The sequence below is a fragment of the Condylostylus longicornis genome, unplaced genomic scaffold (genome assembly GCF_029603195.1).
Source record: "Condylostylus longicornis isolate FDR11 unplaced genomic scaffold, ASM2960319v2 ptg000135l, whole genome shotgun sequence".
In the NCBI taxonomy this organism is placed as follows: domain Eukaryota; kingdom Metazoa; phylum Arthropoda; class Insecta; order Diptera; family Dolichopodidae; genus Condylostylus; species Condylostylus longicornis.
In genome coordinates, this window is record NW_026578103.1 from 7,636,902 (window position 1) to 7,642,901 (window position 6,000).

Here is a 6,000-nt window from a genome sequence, read left to right on the forward strand (position 1 = left end):
TTCAATATAAATTCACAATTCAAAATGTTCTAGCAGAGAGACTCTACTGTGTTAGTTCCCTTTATTTATGGTTTCATTATAAAGATTCTCTTCTTGAGTGCTTTGCTGCAAAATTTTCAAATTTGTCCGATATTTAAAACAAAATTTTTGAATTATTTTTTTCGATTTAATTTTTTTGAATTTTAATAAAAATTTCATCAATTTGAAATATCTTTAAAATTAAATACAATAGCTAATTATTAAAATTAAATTTTAAAAACACATTTTGTTTAATATAAAAATAAGTATGTAATTTGAATAACTCGTTTATTATAGGCTATTAAAATAATTAAAGGTTTCAATTTGAAATTAACCTTTAAAATGTTTACAAATACACGAACAAAATAAGAATTTTATTTTTTATTTTTAATTGAGTGAGAGGCAGAAAAAAAATCATAAAATCATTTGTCCCCTCAATTATTACGGCAAATATTTTTTAAAATTTCAAATACCTGTGAAATTATTTATGCTTTTTTTCCCCCATTATTTCATAGTCATTTAATTTTAAACTTTTAATTAATTCAGAAATCTTGATGAAAATTTTTATAGATTCATCAGAATGACAAAAAAAAAACTTTAAAAACAATAAATTGAAAAAAAATTATGATGTCAATGTTATCTTCGCGAAAATAACTATCATTAAATAACAATAACAATAAAACAAAAAGAAAAAGAGCTTTAAAAAAAAATCAACTTGAGAATGTCTGGAAATTAGAAAGAATGAGTAAGTGGAAAGAATTTTAAAGCAAATTAATAAGAGAGTAAGAGAAGGAGAGATAGAAAACTCTCAATATTCTTAAAATTTATTAAGATAGCAAAATACAATTTAAGTAATAAACAAAAAAAAAAGTTAGTTCAAAACCGGATGGTCGTTATGAAAAATGGTTAAGATGTCAAGTATGAGATCAGAAAATCTGTTCGCTTTTTATCTTTTTGTTAATTTTTTTTTTGGGGTTTTGTGGTATTGGAATATTGCGCTGATATTGCTTTAACTCTCTTATATAATTTATTGTATGTTCAGAAATTTTTTTTAAAGAAAATTACAGTAAATTCATATTTAAATGAATTTGTAAGGTTTTACAGAGAGCATCAAATATTAAATTTGAACCCAAAATTTACTGATTAGTAAGATTTCAAACATGTTAATAAATTATTAGTAAGTCAAATAAGTAAAGTTAAGTAAATCTTAATTTCAATTCAGTCTTTTAAACACAAAAGTGAAGAGCAAAATTAAATTCAATGAGTTTAATTATTATGGGTTTACAAAATTTCTGGAACAAATATTTTTAATTACAAATAGGTAAATAAAACAATTTTGTGTTTTAAGCTCATTTGATTTTTTAACTTCAATAAGATTTTGCGAATGAAAAATAATAATCTAATTATTCTCTTTGAAAAATTTTCCTTTCTTTATTTTTTTGTTTGCATAATAGCGACTCTACTGTATTTGTCTTAGGTTTTAATACGTGATGATTATTATACCTAAATCACAAATTTTGTAATTCTAACATTGATATTGTAATGTTTATTGTTTTTCTTCATAATAATTTGACGCTCAATTTAAAAATTTGTAATATGTTAAGGAATTTCTTCCAAAACAAAAAATTAACTAGATTGTAAATGATTAGAGGATGATTTGTAAAACTAAACAACAAAAAACAAACAAATTAATGAGCAAAACTTACATTTATAGTTTACGGATTTTGAAAAAAATTTCCAAAAAGTACAAATTGACTATGAATCGAATTTTTCCTGAGAAAATTAGTCGTGCGTTTAATAGTGACATAAAATTTTATTTGACAAATAATGTGACCTTTATAATTACTAAAGAAGAATTTTAATGTTAAAAATATTGAAATAAAAAATTGGTTTTACAGGATTATACGACTTTTGAATCTGAAATACCTCACATTTGTGAAGTACAATTTTTATTTTTTTTTTGGTAATGCTTTGTAGCTCTTATGGATCTGCTACATTTGGCACATTAATTATAATTGCTAAACTGATTAATTTCTCCATGACACTAAAATAATAAGCAAAAGGAGAGAAATTCTACAATAGATTTCTGGTAATTATACCAGAAATTTGATTTGTGCTATTCACTAATTGTAGCGTGTATTATAGCCCGAGAAAGAATGAATAACTTTTTTAAAATTTATCCTGAGAAAATATCCTAATTTTTAATTTTTTTACTGTAATAGTTAAATTGGTATGGTATAAAAGCAAAATAAATTTCACTCAGGTGAAATCTTTTTTCTCAACTCAAATTTCAATATGTAGGAAAAACAAAAACTAAGTCTTTCAAAATCTCATTATGGGGAGAAGAGAGAATTAAAAGAAATTCTGAAATTGGCAGCTTTTTTAATAATGTCATAATTTTAACTTTTATAATGAATATAAAAAATTAATTAGTACGGACCCATTAAAAATTTCAGGTTTTTTTGTTTCCCTTTGCATACCTACATAGTATATTATTATTTAAATGCAAAAATATGTACAATTTTTTTTAAACGAAAAAAGCCGCATTAATTAACAAAAAATAAATATTTACTAAAGTCCAATTTTAATTTAATTAAAATTAAGATGAATATTAATATTCTAAATAACTGTGTATTTATTAATAATAATATTAAGCTGGTCAATGACATTTTTCCCAAGAAGCTGGTCATTCGTTCATTAAAATTTTATATGTATTCGTATTATATGAAAATAATTTTGAATATTGAGATAATCTTCTTCAAACGTAAGTATTATTCCGATCATCAGAATAATGTTATATTGGAATTTCACTTCAAAATCTTATAATACCACCAGATGGGAAGCTATTTAAAGAATATGCTTCTCAATTTCAATATTATTGCAAAAATTTATTACAAAAACAAATAAAAAATTTTCAATATACTTTTGTAATGATAATGGCGATTTGTTTGCTTAGCGGCAAACCATTAAACTCTTTGTTTTTCTTTCCAGAATGAAATTGAAAACTTCTCTTTGTATGTAAGATGTAAATGTAATAAAAATACCATAATTATAATTTTAAGATATAATCGCGTTGAAGCTCATAAAAAATTAACTTTTTGTTTAACATTTTATTGAAAATTGAGTTTCAAAAATATTTTCTTATGCAATTTATTTCTTATGTTTTTTTTTTTTTTGCAAATTATGTATGCTTTATGCATATACCATTTAAAAAGCGATTATAACAGTAAATGGAACATAATTTTTGGAACATTAACTTTTTTGAAAAATTATGTGTAGTAAGTAAGCAATATAATAATTGGTGGCGTTAAATAATTTTTTTTTTTAACTATACAAGGTGATTTTCTGTTTTGTTAACATGCATTGAAATATTTTTGTGAAATTTTTTTGTTTGGAAATTTTATATTTGGCGCATATTATAGAAATTTGATTTATTGTATTATTTGATGAGCGGCTGTTTGCAATTTTACATGATTTTAACAGTTTTTGTTTCATGCATATCAGCACAGGTTAAGTATGCAAATTATTGCGTGAAATTAATTTGAAGAAATTGATTTACATTTTACATTCGTAAGAAATTGAAATGTTTTTAGGTTGTTCGTAGAAATTTAAGTAATTAGTGGAAAAGAAAATTGAACTTCTATATTGAAATAAAAAGTGTTATAAGTGTCGTTATACTTGGATATATATATATATATATATACATAACTATATTTATGGGGCAATAGTTTTTTTGGAAGTATAAAATTCCCATTATATTGGTCACATTACGACTTTATATGACAAATAATCCTGACAAATAATTCCTGTAATGAAACATGTTGTTATAACATTATTGTCACAACATTACAGAATGCAATATTGAAAGCAAGAATTGGAATTTTATTTTATTGGATTGAAAATTTCTGTTGAAAATATTCGAGTTAAATGAACTTAAAAGCCCTTGTTTTGAATAACCAAAACTTAACTTTGTAAAATTTATGTCGTTTTTAGACCGTTTTCATAAATGTTATATGCAACTTTGTATAATATTATAATGCTATATGGTAGAATTGATTACTATTAAAGATTCTGATATTTTATTTCTTTTATTAATTAATTATAATATGCAAGATAAAATTTTAAGATAATTTTATAATATTAAAATAAAAATTTATTAAATTTTTACTTTTAGGAAACAGCAGGTGTTAAATTTTATTTAAGATTTGAAATTCTTTAATTAAGATTTATTAAAAATTAAATATTGTTTTTGCCCAAAAAATTTTTTCTGAATCAAAAATAATCTTAAAATTTTATTATTAAATTTAAAAAAAAATATTTTTAAAAAAATATTATATATATTTCTAGGCATAAATACCTATATACGTATCTTGGCCGTTGACCAAGAATCATACTCAACATGAAAAAAATGGAATTTTCATAAGAGATAGAGAGAAGAGTAAATAGAGTTTTGAAGAGAGGAATTAAATAAAAAATGTGTCATACTCGTAAATGATGACACATGACACAATTTTAGGGTGAGTTTTAACCAATGTTTTATAGTTCGAAATGTAAAAATTGTACTTTGATTGGTTGAAAGCATAAGCAAATGGACAGGATATACCAAAAAATTTTAACATTAAATAATTAATTTTCGGTATTGTAAAACGTTAAGGCCGATTGACAGAAAAATTATCGACAAGCGAATTGTCTATAACACTGAATTACTAAATAGGTAGCAATTGTTCAAAATTTTCGTGCTAATAACTGTTTTAAATTTAAGAAAATATATAAAAAAACACTTTAGATTTATCTTGCAAATATTGCAGTGAGAATATATGCGTATAGGTATATTTTGTGTAACATAGCCTGTTAATAAAAGAGCGATTAGCAATTTATTTTATTGAATTATTTATTTTATTAAAATAATTTATTGAATAGTTAGATCTAATTGGAAAGAAATTGCTTTAGTCACCTTATGACATCATCGCATATTTGATGCCATTTTTATATAATTTCATAAGATGCAAATGTAAATGCAAATGTAAATTCTAAAAATTTTTGCGAAACTCATCACATATTTTTTAATTTAAAAAACTTTAATTGCAACTTCTCATTATGCAACTTATGATAGGTAAGAAGAATATAAATTTTATTTTTAATTAATTACATAATTACAATGTATTCACTTTTAATTATATAATTTATTGCATATAACATAATTAAGAAATGCTTGTATATAATTAAAACTAAACATTTTTCATCAATTTAAACATTTTTCATCCTAGGAGCTCTGCGCCGGTGGTGTATATGTTTTTAATTAAGTTAAGCAAATTGTTAATTATACACAATAAATATGTGTGATTTGATAATTGACTTTGAATATCGAATATTCAATATATACAATAAAAAATCAAATCTATTTTCGATGTCTCATTCAAAAATCAACAACAATTAATAATCATAATTTCTATTATTATTATGCTTGTTAACCCCGCATAATAATTACCCAATCAGCATATTTAGTGACAATAAATTATAAAATTTATGTAAATAAAATAATGGTATATAATATTTTTAAACTTAATTTTAATAATTTTTTAAGATTTATGCTTTTTCTAATTGTATTTTGGTTTTGTTTTAATTTTTATAAATTCCAAGAACATATTAACGATTCATTTTGAATAATTATAATAATTTTATTTTAGATTTTCATCTCTATGCAATTAAGAATCCAAAATCTATTAATGTAAAAGTAACAAAATTACAATGGGCTACTAATGAATTTTAATATTTTAAATTTTAATAATTAAGAAATTTAAATTTCTCTAAAATTAGTAAAATTTTTTAATTTATAGTTTGCGTTTTAGTTTGTTTTTTTATTGTTGCTATTATTATAATTTTTTTTAATAATATTAATTTTATGTACAGGCTGCATGAATATAAATCAATAAATCATTTAATTTTAATAACATATTTTAAAAATAAATTTATTTTTATTTT